This window comes from Rattus norvegicus, chromosome 5 (genome assembly GCF_036323735.1).
Source record: "Rattus norvegicus strain BN/NHsdMcwi chromosome 5, GRCr8, whole genome shotgun sequence".
Classification (NCBI taxonomy): domain Eukaryota; kingdom Metazoa; phylum Chordata; class Mammalia; order Rodentia; family Muridae; genus Rattus; species Rattus norvegicus.
In genome coordinates, this window is record NC_086023.1 from 51,130,717 (window position 1) to 51,152,500 (window position 21,784).

At 40.4% G+C, this 21,784-nt stretch overlaps 1 protein-coding gene across 2 annotated transcripts in view; it reads left to right on the forward strand.

The window, feature by feature from the left end:
- The first annotated feature begins 18,807 nt into the window (after positions 1-18,807).
- Map3k7 (mitogen activated protein kinase kinase kinase 7) overlaps positions 18,808-21,784 on the forward strand; it is a 62,489-nt gene continuing 59,512 nt past the window's right edge. For both annotated transcript variants that reach the window (XM_006237966.5, XM_039109819.2), the window contains exon 1: positions 18,808-21,784. This exon is cut by the window's right edge and continues 2,127 nt beyond it. The gene's annotated coding sequence lies outside the window, so the exon portion shown is untranslated.

Consider the following 21,784-nt stretch of genomic DNA (forward strand, 5'->3'; position numbering starts at 1 on the left):
CTTCAAATTTGCACCTAATATGTATAAAATGAAAGCTATTATCTCCCCCGACCCCTGCAAAAGAACAAATGGAAACTGAAACTATAATAATATAAAATAATAAGACAATGATATAGTAAAAGTAAAGTGCTTAAAACCATAAAAAGAGGCACAACTACACTAAGTTTACTTGAAAATACAGATTTTTCCCCCTCCCCCAGGGATGAGGGATCAGGCAAAGGTGAGTTTGTACCTGATAAAAAGGATTTAAAATGTAATGTCACCTTGCGATACGAAAAAACATGTTTCTACTAGAGTAAAGACATGTACGACCACTTTGTCTAGTGCCTGTCTACTAATCATTACTATAAGCCTGGTAAATAATGGATGGCCACTTCTCAATTTTTAGCTCCCATTCTATTCTCAAAAAAATCTTTCCAAATATCTATGAAAATAAAAATGGGAAGCCTATTTGAAAAAAAAAAAAAAAAACAGGTTAAATGATTCAAGGTTGAATCCACCCTCTGCTTTTTTCTTAGTTGCCCAAACAAAGGCTGATATATAACCCTGAGATCTGGAATTCATAAATGTCATAAGCACAGAGCGGGGTGATCCACATCACTGTGTGGGGGTGGGGGCAAGAGGAGAGAGAACATGGACATTTTATAGTCATAGTTTATGAATGTCGTCTAAAGGGGTGTTTTCATATTGGCGTAATGTATTTTCTCTAATGTCTGCGCTTCCTATATTCTCACTGTCTGAATTCCTGCCAAGACTGGCCAAGATGTTTCTCTTTCTCAGCACCCTCAGCAGAGCCTTGACTGATACATTTTTTTCTAGTTTTCTCAGCCCTGCTTCTGGTCCTTTGTCTTTCCTTGGTTATGTAATCCGTCCTTTCTCAACCTTTTTTTCTAATTTATCTTAACTCTAGCTAGAGCACAATCAAGTCTAATTCTAGAGAAGGGTGGTGTTTAAGACCGGAAGTACACAAACAATAACAACGTCCAAGTTTTATTCCTTCAATGGGTTGCTGCTTTGTTTTGTTTTCCTGGTGGGAGAGATCCTGCACTCCCTTTCATTGTTAGAAGCATCTCCGCTCAAAGGGCTAAAGGAGAACCAACATTCCCAGCAATGGCTGGAACCCTAAAGCCAGAAGTCCAAAGAATCCCCGTCTGCAAAACTTGCGCTCCCTCTACTTTCTGAAGGGAACGTTCTCCGGTCTGGATGAAGTCACCGACATGTCTCTTGTCTTTTGGAAGAAACAAATGTCAGCGCGACCTATTAAAGTCAACCCCGACAACAATGAGCTGGGGATTAGCATTGACAGCTCCCTTAATGTGATTCTTTTGGACAGGGATTAATTTAATGTGTTGCTGTCAAATGAAACAAAAAACGAGATGGATTCACTAATGACTCTATTCCATAGCACACACTTTTCCACTCCTGATCTATGTCAGAATGAAGCTGACAGCAAGAGAAAATCATTTTTTTTCCTAATGAAAAGGAGGAAGCTATTCCCTTCTTGACAAACTTTGAAGGAGGGAAGTTGAACTGGGCTACCAAGAGTAGATGAGCTTAAATTTAGAACACCGGGGAACAGGGAACTCTCCCTTCTCCAAGGAGCCCAGACCTTGTGACCCTTCCTGGCTGGGGAACAAATTTGCAAGATGGCCTTAACTTCTCCAGATCTCAATTACCTCCCATGTCAAGGGCTGAATTAAAGGGCTTCTAAACTTCTTAACTCTAAATTGCTAATCTGTAGAAGAAGGGATCCAGCCCACGAACACCAGCCTAGTCCCACAGACAACTCTGTCGAGGCTGTGACAGAGTGGGGGCGAGTCAAAGAGCGTTGATCTCTTGGGGGGGGGGGGGGTAAAAAAAAAACGGTTTGCCAAGTCGAACGCTAAAGCCTCCTTAAAATAGTTAGGATTTCTCTTTGTTCTCCCTAACAAAGAAACTTTAATTCGCACTTCTCTGCGAAGAAAGACAATTCAGACAGGCCGTTTTCGGGTGAAAGGTGTCTCGACAATTAATAATCATTAAATACTCACAGAGGATTGGCAGGAGCTATTCACTGAACGGGGTGCTTATCACTAAGAAAGCATGGATTTACAGTATAGACTGGGCACTGTTCTTTGTGGAGAATGCTTTGCGTTTACCTCCTGGGAGGCACACACCCCTCTGATGCACTTTGCATATCCATGGAAGTTAGTGTGAGGTTTGTAAATCCCTATGAGCTCCGGGTCTCAGCGGGCACCGTTGCAGGGATGATCCCTGGCAGTGTCCGAGCTGGAGACTTCGTTGCAGGACGCTCTGCTTCCCGGATGCAGGGTTAGCTGGACACCAGCCGGAACCCCAGCCCCAGTTTGCAGGCTCCCGGACTCAGGTTCGGCCCTCTGGAGTCAATCTTCGGGTCACCTCTGCTGGTGCTCTGTGACCCGGGAGTTCCACAGTTGGGGCCGAGCGGCAGAGTCCCGCACACCGCGGGCGGCTTCTAGCGCCTGGTTTCCCTCCGCATCCTCCGTTCTTCCCACTGCTAGCCGCCGCCCAGTCTATTACCTGTTTTTTACTAGTGATTACTGACTCTCTAGTTTTGTCTCCCCAGCCTCCTCTTTCTCCCTCCTTTTCCTCCCCCTGATGGTTAGAACGGCCAACAGACCCGTCATACCCCACGACCCTGCTGCCCTCCTCAGTACGCCCCACGGCTTCGCTCCGCAGGCCACCCAGCAAGCAGCAGGCAGAAAGGACCGCTTACTGTGCCAAGCTGGCTAAAGGCTCCGGCCCCTCGCTCTGGACACCAACTCTGCACCAGAGCAGGAGCCCCACCGGACCGGCCTTATCGCTTTGTCCCCAGCACCTGCCGCCACCATTAAGAGATCCATGTAGGCCGGTGGTCTGCCAGCGGACTGGAACTCAGCTCGCTCTGGACCTTGATACGGAAAATAGCAACTTTATATAGACACATACTTTTGAATACGAGCATTAAAAAAAATAGTAATCCAATGAATACTTTTTATATAAATATATGTAAATGCACACACACACACGTATATGTCATGAATGCTACTCAAAAATAAATGAAGGTATGCTCTTTAATTTTTACCTATAGAAATGTAAAAAGGAGAGCCGGATCAACTTAAATATAAAAGTTGGCTAGAAAAGAGAAAATTCAAACACCACAAAACTGGATTAGTAAAAGACAATTAGCTAATATTTGAGCTTATTTCCTGAAACATTTCAAGAATTCCTTATATACGTTACTTCTTCATAAGAGACTGCTAGGTACACCAATATATATAGAGAGAGCACAAAGAGTATAAATAAAATGCCATAAACCATAACCAAAGTTCGAGTAAGAAACTACTGTAAAAGCAAAGCAGGGAATGGGGGAATTCTTGAAAAGAAGGCTAAACAGAAAAATTGAAGCTGCTTGCAGGTTACCTCAAACTTGTAAGTATCAAGTTTCCTTTGAAATTATTTCTCATTTTTATGAGAATCTAATTGAGGATCACCTGGAAACAGTGGGGGAAGGAAGACAAGGAGAAAAATACCGGTTGGGTCCACAGATTGAAAGACTAAAAGAGCCACAGTGCCACCTTATGGGCAAAAAAGAGATTTCTTTTTCTTCCTCAACATGGTTTGTCTTTTTTTTTTTTTTTTTTTTTTTTTTTTTTTTTTTTTCTGTGAAGAGAGAAAAGAGAAAGGAGAGAAAGAAGAGAGAGTGGTGAGTGATTAAGTCACCTAAAAGACAGACAGACATTTGATTTATGTGAGTAGTGGTATTTTTCTGTTATTTCAAACACACTAGTTAGTGTGTTTATATCAAAACTTTATAAATTATAACAAGCCAAACATAACAATATGTAACACTGAGGAATGTTCTAATGGAGTACATAATCTGAAATTTTGAGTGTTTGCCTAAAACAGTGAATAGATTGTATTTATGTCCTAAAAGTGATTCTTGACAGATTCCACTATTAAATATTAAGTCTTCTAAAGAAAACGCAGTTTCTTTGTTCAGTTGCTTGCGTCTGGAAAAGACATATTCTTAGATAAAAATAAAGCAACTTCACTTGTAAAATCTGCTTATTTAGTTATAACTAAGAAAGGTGGAGCGGCGACTGGAGGACTTACAGACATTACCTTAACGGGAGTTCTAGTTGTCTAGCCATAGGTGCAGACTGACCCTCTGTATCAGAAGTGAAAAGAGACGACTCCAACGCTAAGAAATGCAAACCAAAAGCCACCCTCCCCTTATTGTGCATCCGGAAACATCTAGCATGGTGTGAGTGATTCCTATCCCAATGTCTTCTGCAAGACAAGATGGAATTCAGGGGTTACCTCTAGGCATCCTTTATTCTCTGTATTTTAAAATCACAGAACTGGCACATCCCTCTGACCTTCAGGAAGGACTAAATCAAAGGCATCCCAGGAAGAGACCAGCGTATTTCAAACTGTGTTGCTGAGAGCCCTAGGAGCTGTGAAAAGATTAAGAAGGAAAAGGGAAGGCGGAGAAAACCCCCTCACCCCCATCTCAGCAAGCACTCTGCCTTCCCACCTACATTCTACCTAAGCCTGTATGCAAAGCACACAGTCCATGGCTACCACAAGATCAGAAACCACCAGCTTAGCTTAACCTAGTTTGTAAGCCTAAGAATTACTAAAAGAAAAAATTCTGGAAGCTTCCTGCACGTTGATTAACTATGTGCTTGCCAAGTGACCCACTGTGCTTCCATATAACTCATCTTTTCTTCCTTAAAAAAAAAATTTATTAGGGGACTGGAGAAATGGCTCAAAGGTCACTGGCTGCTCTTCCAAAGGTCATAAGTTCAATTCCCAGCAACCACATGGCGGCTCACAACTATCTGTAATTGAATCTGATGCCCTCTTCTGTGTGTCAAGGACAGCGTGCTCATATACATGAAATAAATAAATAAATCTTTTTTTAAATGTATTAAATAAAGACTCCCTGTCTGAGAATCCCAGTCCATTTACTTTTGGGGGGAACACAATTGCATTTGGATTTGTAGCTCCCATGTTTTCTCTCTATTTTTCTTGCTCAAAAACACACATGCATATACAGAAACTGCAGCTTCAGGAAAACAGGATTGTATACATATGTGTTTTCCTTAATTACATGGGAGCATCTTTCTGGTGCTTCATTCCTTGTAAGACTCCATAGTATTCCGAGCACAGGTGTACACTATTCATTTAATCTCCTTTGTATTGCCCAGTATTTGGATTTTTTTCTATTATTTGTATATTTCTTCTTTCCTTTATCTAAAACATAATCCCTAAATTGTTTTTGTCTGGTCAATGTTTAAATGAAAGTTTTAGTCTGGTTGCTTGTTTGTTTGGAGATCTTACCGTCTAGCCCAGGCTAGCCTCAAATCTGTAGCAATCTTCCTCACTTAGCCTCGTAAGCTCTGGGATTATAGGTGTTGGCCACCTTGGCTAACTGCCACCAACTTAAGAAGCAACAATCTCAAAGCCTTAATATGCAACATTTCTCAGCACAACACATTTTCCTCCCAACTGTTTAAAATATGAATAATCGGGTGCCCTAAATTAACCTTTTCATAAGAAATTAAGTAAACCTGCATACAGTTTTAGGTACTCTAGTTCAACAAGAAAAAAAATGCACTGCTGTTGTTTCGAAGAACTATTTGGCCACATCCATCGATATTTAAAATATACCTACCTCACCTCACATGCCCCTGGGCAGCTTTTGTATGGGAACACTCACGCCAGTTCACTGCTTGGCTTCATTCAACATATTTACTGACTGTTCTTACAGCCAGACCTTTGTGACGCTTCTTATAGACGAGTGGCTAGAAAAACCCTGGAGGAGCCTCGAAGGGTAGGAGAAACCTACACAGGGTTAATATTCACATGTCATTGCAAGTTGCGATAAATAGAAATAAGAAAGTTGTAAGTAATTTAAGCACCGAGTTTTCTCTTCAAGGAGCTTCAAAATGTCATTATATCTTTCATCATACTTCAGAGTCTTGAGTGGAATATTTCTGAGACACCTTTCATACAAGTGTGTACCCTTCTTTTCTTCCTTTTTCTTTCGGTACACCTCAACAGACAAGCTGCCTGAGTCGGAAGAACCTTTGAAAGTGATAATATTCTCAGCTTCTTTTAGTCTTGCCCAAACTCTATTGTTAGGATATTATTAAGACATTTAAGTATTTTTTATCTTATTGGTTCTTTTTACTTTTCTATTATGAGTTTTTTTTTCAAATACGGATAGAATATAATCAGTTCTGCAAATATGTACATAAACGCTACTCCTCAGACAAAACCACAAACATGAGTGAAGCTAAACTTTTGATTGGCCATGAATTGCAAGTCAGCATTATTCTAAAAAAAAAAATCACAGCTAATAATGGTTTAGAAGATTTCAAATTTAATATACAGAGGCATTTCCCATGTGTAGGTTTAATACATTGAAGTATACTGAAAAGGTATACATGACATTCACCAGTTAAAATTTCTTCCAATTAAATAACTTATAATTTTCTTATTAGAAGAGTCAGGGCTAGATAAAACCTATGACTCATATCAGTGGGTTAGCAGTGGAGAGTAAGTCGTAATAAGCATAAGACGAGCCGAGCTTTGGACACAGAAGACCCGGACATGTCTGCACATGTCTAGAACACAAGGGAAACTCAGCCACTGAAGTTCTATTTATAAAGGAGACCAAAGACGCTCCAGGAAAATTACTCATCTTCAGAGACTTTGAAAGTAACAGTTAAACCCAGTGACCTGGAATGAGCCAGTGCCAGTACGGAGGACAATTTGGGCCGTGTTAATAAGGTCGGTGAAGAAGATCAGCCATCACCAGAGAAGCTTCCTCTTGTAGCAGAAGGGAACAAACACAGAGACAGAAAGGGTATAAGAACCAGAAGGAATGGAGGACGCCAAGAAGGCAAGACTCTCTGAATCAACTGTCCTGTCACATCTGAACTCACAGAGACTGGAGCAGTATGTGCAGGGCCTACACTGCCCTGCACCAGATGGGGTCCTGGAGCTGAAAAGAGAAGTGGACACATGCCTCTGTTCCTGACCTCAAATCAATCTCCAATTGATAACCATTTGCAAGTGAACATGTAGTTTTCCCAAGGAGTCTCCCCGGGGAACAGACTACTCTTAAAGGGTAGGCTCCATGCCCAGCTGTAGATGGCCAATAGAAAGTGAACGTGATAGCATCTTTAGAGATTCCTTGTGTCACAATGGGCTTCTCCTATTTCTTTTTAAATTCTATTTTGTTTTGAATTTTATTTATGCTATTTATATAAGCATCTACACTCTTTTGACCCTTTGCATATATACTATGGCTTTCAGTCTAGTGTCCTTACAGGAATCCTGAGTGTGGGAAGGGGCGGTCTCTCCATCTGTAACCGTTTCTTGTGCCTTAGCTTAGGCTCTCTTCTTTCTGTTTGTTTTGTCCCATTCCGATGTGTTAGGCTTATTACTATTATTTTATTATCATCCCTTAGAAGCTTGTTCTCTTTCTAATGAGAGAAAGAAAGGGGGTGGATCTGTGTTGGGGGGAGTTAGGGAGAAAAGGGAAGGAGTAGAGGAGGAGAAACTGCAATCAGTATAAATTATGTGTTTACACTAAACTGCTTACGATTAAAAAGAAACAAGAGAAGACTGAAAGAATCATTAAATAAATAAATAAATAAATAAATAAATAAATAAATAAATAAATAAGGCCATGCAAGAATATGGAGAGGTTCTCAAAGCATTGGTAAGAATTTCTTAGAATGATCTTGGAGGAGTTAGAAGAGGTAATAACCAGGGAAATTCTGCCTTGTTTCTATTATCAGCACCTGGGTACCGTCCTGTTTTCATTCTGTACCTGGTGTAACCAGAGAAACTGAGTTAGATGACAAAACGTTCTGAGAACGACTGGCTCAGCCGAGACTGGCTTGCTCATGCCAAATTAAGTTTTGAGTTTCAATTTCTGAAGTGGGTTTTTCGTTTCCGTGTGACTAATGAGAAGACCAGGTGACTGCTGAGGGAAGATTATTTCGAAGTTCATCAACTAGTCTAGATCAGCAGCAGTATAAACTAGTCAGAAGAAACAAACAGGATGAGAAACAGAACCACCCTGGGCTCTGGAGACGATGGCAGGAGTAACTAAAAAAATGGCATGGTGGATCCACGGGGATGGAGGCATTTATTTGCACTGTGAAAGCACTTGGTATGTATACTAAATATTTGAACGTTTATGACCTGTAAATTATATGTAGAACATTGAACTTTTGATGGTAATATGAGTTCTGAAGAGTTAAGAAAAAGGTACCAATTTAGGAAATTGAACAATAGTTACACAATAATTACATGAAACCCTACATGCAAGAGCAGGCACCAACCAGAAGCCTGGGACAGGAGGATTGAGGAGCCAAGGAACTTGGAGCTATGTCCGAGGAACATCTTAAAAATCCCAGTTTTAAGGTAAAGGTAAAGAAACAAGCAGAGATGGACTAAAATGGACTCGGTGAAATGTTGTGGAGAGGATCTGGGGGCACGATGTCTGGCTGTACAACATAAAAAGATAGTTATGTTTAAAAATCTCCAAAGTAAGATATTGGGGAGGAAAATTAATTTCTTAATTCTAAGATTTGAAATCTAAAAGGACCAGAGTATGCTATATCGAGAGAATGATCTACACTCCATTCAAAAATGAACTGAGGACCAGAATTGGGGGTCAGAATGCCAGCAAATCGCACAGCAGCTGACTGTCGTACACTATACAGTTCATGACGATGCTTCGTTCACCTCCGGGTTAGTCTTACAAGGTTTCCATCATTCTATAGGTTATACGTCAGCAATGCAAGCAGATACAGCTATTCACTATTTAACTGCCACCAACCCACACACGGCCCATGGCCAATAGACATGTGCTCTTAGTCTCACTGTTCACCCTTACACTGTTGGCTCGAGCCTCTTCGGTCCACACTCGGGTTTGGGATTCAGTATACCGGAGAGGCCCAACAGGGAATGGCTCCTTTCCATTCTCGCTCTAGTTTTAAGGGCAGTGTTTCTGTTTTGGTTCCTGTTATCTCATCGGGTCCCTGCAGTCACTTTCCAACTTTGGTGCTTGAAGCACAACCTACTACATTAATAGATGATGACTGATGTATCAGCAGAACCCTAGGAGAGGCATCCAAAGAAGAAGGCTAGGAAAGGGTCTTTGACTTAGGAGGCCCGAGACTAATGAGAGGAATTGAGAGAATTGACACAGCTTCTAAAGATGCTAGGGTCAAGCCAAATACTCATTCGACAAATATATCTGTCCCCACAATGTCGTAGGCGTTATGCCAGACGCTGATGAATTGGTAGCAGAAAGAACAAATAGTCTGTGATCTCACAAGCTTATGATGATGAGAAAAGTGATAAATGCACACTAGAAAACCAGTTCAGGCATAGGTAACGATTTATTATAAACAGAATGGAACACAGGGATCCTGAAGAGAATATTAAGGAACCCCACTTTGGATGAGATGGATAGGTAACACCACTCTGAAGAAGCACCATTTGAGTTGGGACCATGTTAAGAGACGCATAGGGTAAGGAGCGGGAGGAAGATAGCCAGATGAAACAGAAGATGTGAACGCTTCTGAGTGGTGTTAAAGGAAGGGAAACAAGCCAGCATGACTAGTATAAACCAGGGATGCAGATCCCAAAGTGAGATTTTTGGCAAGTAGGCAGGCATGAGTCAGATCTGATGCAGCCCTGGTTAGGTGTCATGATTTAAAGTCTTCTGAGTGCCACCTGGCCCAGATTTTGGGTATCAAGCCTTCCATAGAATACATATACAAGGATATATTAGTCCTCAGAGTTGTGGGGTGGGTGTGTGTGTGTGTGTGTGTGTGTGTGTGTGTGTGTGTGTGCATGTGTGTGTGTAAACATGTTTGCAGGAGCTCAGTATATACGCATTGAATGAATAGTCTATCTCTCAAGAAGCCCATGATTGTAGACTTAGCTAGTATTTACATTTTCCTAGGTGTGCGTTCATGTAAGTATCTAAATGAGGATTCAATAGCATGAGGCACTTTTGCTCTACAGCAAGGAAAAGTGTAAGTGCCTCCTGTGTGAGTCAAGAGCCTGAAGGTTCTTAAAACAGAACTTCACTTCTCTGAGAGTCTTGAGGAGGGAGAAAGAATGACAGGAAGTTCAATCTACGTAAGGCCTATAGGATACCTTGACTTCACATGAAAGAAAGCAAACTATTAAGGGGCTATATTGCTAATTTTATACCACACTGACAGAATACAGGCAGAAGCAACTCTGGTGTTGGGGGAGAAGTGATGTTGGTTCATGGTTTCAGATGGTCTCAGTTCATCACACTGTGCAAGGCATGGCAGAGTTCATGACGAGAGTGTGTTGGGGAGGGTTATTATGTCATGGAAGTCCAAAAAGAGTAGAGTGGAACCAGGGGGCAAGCTAAAACCTTTAAGGACTTTCAGCAGCTAGGCCCCACCTCCTAAAGGTTCCCCCACAATAGTGCCACCAGCTGAAAGGAACAAGTATTTAAAACATGAGTTTGAGGGTGGTAAAGATTTTAGAGTCGCAACATAACAGGGGAATGTTGGTAGAGCAGCTAGAACTTAAAAGGCTCAAATGAAAGCGGTAAGCTCATTGGTTGAGATCATTGACACTTTTGCAGAGTTAGGGCTCAGCTCCCAACACCCACATAGGAGCTCACAACTATCTGTAACACCGGTTCTCGGAGGTTTGATCCCCTTTTATAAAGTCAATGGGCATCAGACCCAAACACGGTGCACATACAGAGGCAGACAAAACACTCAGACACATAAAACTAAATTAATTTCAAACAATTTAAAGCTCATCGAACGGTGTAGAGTGGCTGCCCAGCAGCGCTTGACCCACGTGCTCAGGCTTTGCTGCTCCGACCCTGTCTCTGTCCGTGCACAAACTCCTCTGTGTGCTTTGCTCTCAAGTCACAAGCTCCCACGCAGTCACAGAGGTAATTATCCTTAGCCTCATATATAGGAAATATACAGATTTCCTAGTCATCCTGGCAGGAATAAAATGCCTTTCCCCTGCAGTTCTAGCCAAAGCCTACTGGATCTGAGGGACTTGCTTTGTGTATGCCAGGGCTTCTTAACCTTTTTCTTCTCACAACCTGTTTTCACCCAAGAAATTTGTATGTGACCCCAGTTATACAGATATATGAAAATAGGATTCTAGATTTAAAATTTTGATGATAGGAAATAGTTTCTCCAAAGACAATTCTTTGATATACACAGAATTTTACTATTTATTATAAATGAAAGCAGTTGCTTATTTTCACATGAAGAATTAAATCTTGTCTGAATATTTGATACCACTGAGCCATCTCTCAAACTACCAAAGAATTTTTTCAAAGGATACACTATATGAGTCCAGCATTTCAATACTTATCACAATTGCTTGCTCAATGCTAAGAACACTACTTTGCATAAACACACGGTGCAAATAGCAGAAGTATTTTGGGGCCATTTCAATGGTTGTTAGAAATTTTGTTCTAACCTCAAGTCAAAATTCATCTCCTGACCGTTTATGAAGTTCAAGCCAACAATGAAAATACTGATTTTTAAAATCAAACATTCCAATCCAAAAGTACATCAATTTGTTACCTACATGAAGGAGGACAGTGGTAGGAAAATACTAAAAGTGTTTGTTTCCTAGAATAATGTGACTGGGTTTTTGTCAAAACACAAAATGTACAGTAAAAATACTGCAATTCTTTCAGGTTGCTTTCGTGTTTCCTTGCATGATGGCATGTGCAGTGAAACATGCATGTTGTATGTTCAGAACATAGCACATGCAACAAGAGGACAGTGCTGTCACTATTATCTTAGATTCATTTATTCCTCTGAATTTCAACTAAATTGTGATTACTGTGCATTGAGAGATCATTCACGCTTTCTAAATGCTTTACTGCCCCCACAGTCAACTAGGAAGTGCTGGGGTCATGCCACACATGTTTATATGTGCTTAAGAACATATAAGCACACTGGTTAACATATGTACTTCTAAACAACCAGCAAAGAAATGGTTGCAGACACATGCTACTTCCCGCCTTGATCGCTGTCAGAAGACACTGCTACAGAGGGCAGTAAGCCTCTCCTGACACCCAAGCACTGAAGCAGCTCATTGCCCAATACCTATAACGTAGTAAGAAGACAGAGGCTTAGGGCTGGAGAGAGAGGTCATCAGTTAAGAGCACTGGTTGCTCTTCCAAAAGATTAAGGTTCTAGTTCAAGAACTGATGTTTTTTTAACAGATTAAGTGCTTGGGAGGCTGAGGCAGAAGGATCTGTATGAGTTTAAGGCCAGCCTGATCTACACACTGAGTTCAAGATCAGCTTAAGCAAAATAGTAAGATCTTACCTTAAAAAACTAATTAGCTGTGTTCCAGACTGGTTATTTTCTTTTCTTTTCTTTTTATTTAATAAAAACAAATTACAGCGTTACTGTGTGTGTGTGTGTGTGTGTACAGAAATGTATCATGGTGCAAAGGTGGAGACTTGTAGAAGTCAGTCTTTCCACCATTTGGGTTCAAGGGATCAAGTTCAGGTCAGGCTAGTTGGCAAGATGGCACTAGGCCATCTCACCTGTTCCCACATTTTTTTCTTAATAAAAAATACATTCAGTTTTGGACACATTTTGTACTTAATCAAGGTATTTTATACTTAATTTTATAATAAGAAACTCCCTTGACTGAAATATGAATGTTAAGAAATGCTATTCTTGGTGAGACATCAGCAAAGTAACAAGATAGAAATTGAAACACAATTCTATGATGCAAAGTCCTTCTTGAACAATGGTGCAGAGGGGGAAAGCTATCTAAGGAGACATAGCAGGCATGCCATCAGAATACAATTACTACAGAGGAGCATAACAGAGAAAGTGCCTTACCAGTCTGACCTTAGGGAAGCAAACACAGTAAGCAGACCCACAGCCTCTTCCTATCAGCTGGGACACTTTGTGCCTTGTGGCTTGACTCAAGCTTGGGTCATCTGGGAAGAGCGGACCCAATTTTCAATTGAGAAAATGCTTCCTCAGATTGGCTTGTAGACAAGTCTGCTGGGCATTTTATTGGTTAGTGATTAATATGGGAGGGTCCAGCCTATGGTGGATGGTCATCACCCCAGGAAGGTGATCCTGGGGTTATAAAAAAGCAGTCTAAGCAAGTCATGAGCAGAGAGCCAGTGATCAGAACTCCTCCATGGGCTCTGCTTCGGTTCCTGCCATAAGGTTCCTGTCTTGACTTGCCAGCATGATAGACTGACTTCTAAGCTGTAAATGGAAATAAATCCTTTCTTCCTCAAGTTGCTTTCTGGTTATGGTGTTTTATCACAGCAATAGAAACCTAACCAAGGCAGGGTAAGATTTGTAAACTATATTGCAAGAACAATGTATTTTTTGCAAGAATATCATGTAAATATATCTGGGCACAGCAAATCAGCTCAAATTTAAACTTCCACAAAGGCAAAGACTTTAAGTGACCATTACTATTTGTCACTGCTGTGTGTCTAAAGGCTAATATAATACCTGGTACATTACAATCATTCATCTAATATTTCAGTCATGGAGTAAGGCATGTAAGTTTCTGGGCCTGAAAGAGAAACAACATTCCTATCCACTGTGTAGATTTGGTAGAGCTGTGCGGACACAACAAAACTTCTACCTGGATTATCTGTACAACACAGATTTCCTAGGTGTTCTCCTTAGAAACAATTCCTGAGGCACAGATTGCAGAAAAATATAGACAATACAGGAGGAATTGCTAAGCCAACCACTCCCAGGAGATGTAACAAATCTGTAAAATTATTCTGGAAAAGGGGATAAAGATTTGAGAATTCTTTAAACTTTTATACCACAAGTCACTGGCTTAAGGCCCATCATCCGGGGAGCATGCATTTCTATGGCCCACCTATGTTATATGGAAAAAGTAGATTTTGGTAACACAATGGTAGCACCCAAAAAAAAATATATATATATATATATATATATATATATATATATATATATATATATATAGTTGATGGCTTCCAATGCCATGATGAAAAAACATGACCAAGACAATTTGTGAGGAAAGGGTTTGTTTCAGCTTACACTTCAGGACGACAGTCTATCACTGAAGAAAGTCAAGGCAGGAATTCAAACAGGGCAGGAACCTGGAGACAGGACCTGATGCAGAGGCCATGGAGGAGTGCTGCTTACTGACTTGCTCCCTATGGCTTGCCCAGCCTGCTTTCTTAAAGAACCCAGAATTAGCAGCACAGGATGGTCCCCAAAAAGAGTCTGGGGCCTCCCCCATCAAACACTAAGTAAGAAAATGCTCTGGTGCATAGCCTGACTTTACGGCGGCATTGTCTCAATGGAGGTTTCCTCCTCTCAGATGACTATAAGTTTGTGTCCAGTTGATATAAATGTGGTCAGCACACTGGTCTAGAAAGTCAAACCAACATGTAGAAATAAAAACTGAATCTGCAAACATCAATGTTGAACACGTGGTTGTCTCCTAGAGCAGACAAGTAATGACAATTATCATGTCATTATATCAGGGAAAGATGCCTTAGAGTAAAACAAGAAAACCTGAGAAAATACAACTGTTGACTTCTTTTTAGCCCCAGGCTGAACAACTCAAGAAGACTACTGCATGCTATCTATTACTGCATGTATACAGCAAATGATGCTTGCTGAAGGAATAAATAAATGTCTTAGGACTGAGCTGTCCAGAAACAGACACATCAGAACAGCCCCGGCAGCCCCCTTGAGCTCTGCATAGGAACTGTATTTCTTAAAGTTCATTTGGGTGAAATAGCTTTGTCACGTGACTCTTGTCTATAAAAGGCAGACAGTCACAAGCTTCACTTTTCAGTTATAAAGGACCAGAATAAAAATAATTCTTAACCATAACAGTTTTGTTTAATATGAAGTTATACGTCCAATTAAAATGTAAAGCAGAAAAGCATCTTAAGTTACAACACAAAGGCATCTTTCTCCTTTTGCCTGCTGAGTCCTTCACAGTCTTAGATTGAGTGGTATCTCACGGCTAAGGTGTCTGTGCTGATTCCCTATCCTATTACGGTCCTGCAGCTAAATTGTGCTGGTTTCAGAAATATTTCTTGGGCCAGTTCAATATGTTTCAGTGGAGGAGAATTCTCACTTCTGATACTATCTATTTCTCTACAAATTAAGTTGGAGACCTAGGATATAATATATTCTTCGTTTTCCAAAATGGATCAATTCCTAGCTTATTAAAGTTGATAATGAGTCCTTTAGAAAAAGACAGAAATCAATTCTATGCAGCAGATTTAGTTAAGCAACCTCATTAAGACCAAAGGCAACTCTACTTTTGTTAGTTTAATAAAGATCATATGTCAATTAAAATATGCTATTGTTTTTCTTTAATAGAGATGGTTTATATTGACTATTGACTGATAAGCTTTTAGACCCTGAATGTACTTGAGGAACTTACTACAATTAATTAACAATTGCTTAATTTAATCTCAAATTTAAATTTGCCTTTAGGCTGTGAACGTCATCCAACTCTGATTAAGATAATAACTTACTAACCTTAAGCAGCTGTCATTTATCAAGAAGCCAGAAAGGTGTATTTATCAGAAGAGTGAAGAAATGGAAAGATTCAAACTTCAGAGGTAAATGAGTGATAGCATGAGTACACTCCTCTCCCCAGGTTCCTATGCCTACCATTAGTGATGCATTTGATCTACTCATTGCAGCAAGCATCATCTTCCTAAACCTTCCTGAGTCACCACTGGGTATTAGTGAGATTGTGCTCTCTAACATATTTCACTTTGCTTCCATTTCAACCTCGATCCCTTCCCCCCAAACCAAAGCTTCTCTCCACTTTATTCTACAAGGTTCAAGTACACTTGGTTGACGAATTAGTGAATGATCATATAAGAAGAAATATCATACGAATATCAAAGTATATTATCCCCTAAAATAAGTCAATGCTTTTTCCTTGGGAAGAATAATACTCAAAATAACATTCTTCAAACAACAAAAAATTTGCAATCAATCATTTACCTTAAGGGAACCCAATATACCTCCAAAGAGATACCATCTGATAGCTTAATTGAAGACTAGAACTGTCAATCTAACTCTCCAACATTTTAGAAAACTCAGTTTGGAGACTTAGAAAAACCTAAGAGAGGATTAAACTGAAATATCTTCCTCTGTATATCGAGGTAGTTAATGTCTTTCAGCGATCCAGTCGATGATTGAACCCTTTTCTAGGACACTGAGTTCATCAATACTGGAGTTTGCTAGGGTCTTGATCTGCATATCTTACTTTAAGCCTTCTTTTTTTTTTCAGCAGCCTGGTTATGTATAACTCTCTCCAGATTACTATCTGGAGTAAATTCCTTTCTCCAGCTTCTCTCTCAAGACCAGTAAACGACAGGGTCTAAAAGATGGCTCATTGAGTAGAGAAGCTTGCCACAATACTCAATGACTTGGGTTTGAGGCTCAGCCCCACATGGAGGATAGAAGGAATCAGCTTGCAGGTTGTTCTTTAGCCACAATCCATGCACATTGTGAATACACAAAGAGACAGACAGGCAGGAAGGCAGGCAGACAGACAGACATAATTTAAATTTTTCAAGAAAAGACTAGTATTGACTCTTTATATGGTCAGTAGCCATCTGGACAAGAAGGAATTAAGAGCCAAATTATTCTTTAAACAAATCAACCAAGTTACTAAAATTACAAAACAGAAGACTGCAACCCAAAGAGAGTGTCCGTATCACAGTCCTATGGAACCAACTGGAAATAAGTCTTAAACTTGAATATAAAGAAACATATTACAAATTGAAACAAAGTGGCTAATGCCAGATTATAGGATGATGTCATTATATAGGTGAAGGCAGGTACAAGAAAGAATGAGGCCTGCCATTGGACAAGAAGGAAGGATGGAGAGGAGAAAAGTTTTCGAGAGGGGAGGAGACTGGAACAAGAGGAGGAGAAGCAGGAGAGAGAACATGGAGATGGATGCTAAGATTCCTCTCTGCACATATTCAGGTTGTTAGGAATATTCTTAAGGGCTAGATATGTACAGGGCTTTGTACGTCTAGATGAGCAAATTACACATATCAATTGGATCAGAGGTTATTGTGTTGTATGTTCTTTCATGTGGCGATTGAAGTTCAAGAGAGTGTGTGGTGGCTAGACATGCTAGCCTGCTGCGAAATTGGGATGTGTGTTTCTGGCATGGTGGCAACCTGCCTTGGGAACTAGATGGGTAGAGAGATTGCTGCCAGGCTCAGAGAGAGGCCATCAGCACTGTGAAATGGGGTGGAGCAGAGCGGGTGAGAGGCTTTGCTGACTGAGATGAAGATGTCTGCCAGATATCTTGGGGCACTATGGTTCCAGACCTAGTGTGGGAAAAAAGACAGCATTTTTAGTAATTTTACAGCAACACTAGATTTCTTTCCCTTTCAGGGAAAAGGAAAATGGACCCAAGATTAAAATCTAATTGGCAAATTTTTGTTCTTCAAAATGATCGTCAAATTACTTAATAAGATAATTGTTCTGGCTATACTTACTGTTATGTTAGCAATAAGCTAACATAAGAGTTAACATTTACTGGACAATAACATCTAAACAAAAGCTGCCTGAGATGTAGTGGGTGAGAATGTTAACTCATTGATAAGATGTGACCAGCTGTTCTGTTGAATCCTGTCACCTCTTTCTGCTTGTCTATAGAGAACATCATGCTAAGTTTTTCCAATGTCACATACATTTTTTGGAGAAATGTACTAACTTCACATACCACCTCTTACACATTAAAAGGTTTAGAGGTAGATGTTTAATATTTAATATTTAGCATAATTGCTACGGTGCTTACTAATTCCTGTAAGTCCCACCAGGGAAACATTTTAACACTGATAGGAATAAGCAGAGCTCAGATAGTGTTGATATTTAGTTAGCATAGTTACTCTGGCTTTGTATATCAAAAGTTTACCTGGTTTTTCTTTTCAATTGTAGGCTCGATTTAAAGCTGCAGGGCTTTAATAGTCTACACTGAGGCTGTCGTCTGCACTTTCTTTAGGTTAGTCATCCCATTAAGGAATGCCTGCCACCATTCCATTTCCTGAATGCCTTCTTCCACTTCTAATTCTTCCTTAAGCATCTGGATACTAGTATTTCTTCTCCGAACTCATCAGTGTGAAAGAAGTGGATACTGAAGACAGAAAGGAGGCGCTGTTTAGAGCTGAGTCTCCTGTTAAGAGTACTTCCTTTAACTACTTGAATGCCTTTGGGCATAATTAAGAGGCTCTGTCACTTGGCCTATACTGTGTGTGAGGTGTGTTAAATAATTGTCTTGATTAACAGTTGGCAGTTGGTTCCCTCTTAGAGCACTTTGGGCTCCCAGAGATGTCTTTCAGATGGGAATGTCTCATTTGGTTCGGAAGCAGGGGGGCGGGGGGGGATGCAGAGTGGGCCTCTCCCCCTCCAATCCCTTACTCTGACTGTGGCTTTGGTGGGGTCTGTAGAGGTTGTTGTTGGTTGAAATTATGAAGAGTAGATGGCATAGTTAAAGTGGGGAGTTGATTCCCCGAGGCTGTGGGAGATGAAACAATCTTATTCATCCCCGAAAACAGCCAACTTGCTTCTGTAATTTCTCCTGAGAAAGATCATCTAAAACATTTACTTGACATATTAGCCAGTGAAATAAGACATTTGATGGATGCGTCTTTTCAAGAATACTATTTCCATGAAGATTATTATTTTCCTTTTTAAATCAAGTTCTTATCTGTGTAGCTTTTTTTTTTTAAAAAAGATTTATTTATTATATATAAGTACACTGTAGCTGTCTTCAGATACACCAGAAGAGGGCATCAGATCTCTTTACAGATGGTTGTGAGCCACCATGTGGTTGCTGGGAATTGAACTCATGACCTCTGGAAGAGCAGTCGGGTGCTCTTAACCGCTGAGCCATCTCTCCAGCCCATCTGTGTAGCTTTTTACCTATCAAAACAAAACAAAACAAAACAAAAAACAAAAATGTTGAGCTACAGGCTGATGCTTCGGCCTGCCTGGGAAGTAAAAAACCTAAAGTGTTAGTTAAAATACCAGTTATCTCTGAAAACAATCATTAATGCCATGATAATAGTAAACTTTAGCAAGCAATTTATCAAACCAGGCTAAATAGTATTAGTATTTGGAAAGAAGATCTAGTTTAAGTTTGGAAACTCTAGGAAGAGTCCCCTAAACTGGCTACTGCATGCTAGGAGAGGAAGCATTTTTAAAACTCTGAGGTAAATTAAAAGCAAGCTTTCATTATAAACTACTGGTATGCCAACTACACATCTATTTTACCTGCTTATTAGGTCTTCTCCCAATGATGTTTTAGGAAATAACCAGTTAACTTTTGTAAGTGAAATAAATTAACACAGTTTTAATTAGGAATTATCTCATTCACTTTCTGTACAGTGGTTACTGAACTTCAGGTACTGCTCTAAATCCTGACCAGCAGGTGTTCTAGTCTTTCCTTTTGTTGTTGCGATAAGACACTTGGACCGAAAGCAATTCAGGGGAGGAATGAGTTTTTATTTAGCCTAAGGTCACAACGCATCATTGAGGGAAGTCAGGCAGGAATCCAGACAAGACACGGAAATACTGCTTCTGGTTAGCTTCTAGTTTGCTCTACCTCATACTTAGCTCGCCTTCCTATGCAGTTCAGGACCTAGGCAGTGGCACCACCCACAGTGGGCTGGGCTCTCCTACATCAATCAAGACAATTTCATGAGGGCATTTACTCAATGGAGGCATTTTCCAGATTACAGACTGTCGAGTTGACAGTTAATGTTAACTAGGACAGGAAGGTTGAGAAGACTGGGACAGAAAATAAGCCAGGAACAAAATAACTGAAGAGGGCATATAGCTAAATATGTAGAAATAAACAGTAATGTATAGAAAGTGAAAGGGTAGGGAGGTAAGGAAATACAGCATCATTATCTCTGACGTAATGATTGGGCTGAGCTCCAAGTGATAAGATAGACATTCCTGGGGAAGTCACAAACATGACATCCAAGTTATGAACACCTGACCTATAACCTGCCAGCATATCGAAAGAGAAATCACTCCTCTCTCTCTCTCTCTCTCTCTCTCTCTCTCTCTCTCTCTCTCTCTCTCACACACACACACACACACACACACACACACACACACACACAAACACACACAAACAGGCACCAAAAGCCAGACCTAACATTTGAGGGACCCAGAGCAAGAGTAAAGCAGAGGCCAGCATACTAAATATCTAAACATTATACATTTCAAGGTAACAAACTGTTTAAGAAATATATTACATGTATTCCATCCTATCTTAATAACATTGTCTTCACCAGAGTATGGTGGTCTGAGAAAAGCTAGCCTCTAACCTTGTCCTCTTTCAAAGTACACCACAAGGAGCTTTACCCATCCCCATATTCGAGTACCCCAAACTGTTCATCCAAGCTCGTTCATACATTCTTCTTCAACCACTTATCAACCTAAGCCAAACTCCACTTTCAAGTGTAAGCCAGTCAGCAGTTAAGCTATTCTGTGACAACAAATTCTCCTAGTCACTAGGACCTACTGTCCGTGGTAGATTGTTATTCTCGTCCCTGTTTCAATACCCACCGTTTCCCTTCTCATAAGGACCTGACCTCTGTGGTCACAAACAGTGTGAAGAGAATAGACTCTTTGGAGACTGGCTACAGGGGGAAAGTTTTTTTTGTTTATTTTGTTTTGTTTTGTTTACTGGAAGGAACAAAGGCTATTTAAACCTTTGGGGTGTAAGTAGGAGCTATGGGGTGAGTGTACATTGTGGTCAGGGCCAGGGAGCAGGAGATGCCTCATTTGCATAAGGAGAAGGTGCTGCTGCACATGACCTTATAAGGGAAGAGGAAATTTAACCTGGCTTCTGGGTTTTGTGATCTCCTCTGGTGAGCTAAAGGTCCGGGCACAGGGCTATGTGCTCAGAGGTATGGAGGCCGGGGCCAACCTCAAGACAAGATTTCTGGGGTCTGGACATGCCTTGACCCCGCTCTTGTTCCAGGCCTGCTCCCTACAGCCCCCCAGCCCCCCAGTGGATAACTGTTTCCTCTATTGTTTCACCCCAAGGAAGGAAAATAATAAACTAATGGTTATTTCAGGGTTGATTGAATCTATAGCCACTCATCTAAATTTTTTCATAATCCATTAAGGTTAGTATTAGGGAGACATATTAAAGTTGAGAGTTTAATTTATTCAAGAGAGTGTGGCAGAGATTGGAATAAGAGATTATAACAGAATCCTAAAACCTATGCTTTTAAGAGAAGAGACATGCATCTTAACACAATTAGCACATTTTTTGTAACATAGGCAAACTAAAACTGTCCCAGAGAAAGTCAAATTACTAGAAAACCAGAGTAGCTTTTGCCTAACAATATCCTAACTCCAGATTTAATCACATGATGTTCATCTCAGTAATATTCATAACTAGAAAAAAACAGCAGATAAATGAATAATGACCTATCAATATGCCTTGTCAATTCCCAGATTCTCACTTCCAAAGGCCTACTTTTCCTTGTCTCAAAATCATAAACCAGGTCAGAGTCTCACCAGAAACTTCATTACCTGTGAAACAGCAGATTCAAATATCTTAACCCCAAGTCCCAACCCATATCCTCCCAGCCAACACAGAAAGTTTGATCCCAGGAGTTCATTGGCCTCATGGTGAATTAACACTCTGATAGTCAAGCTTGGGCATTTATATTACA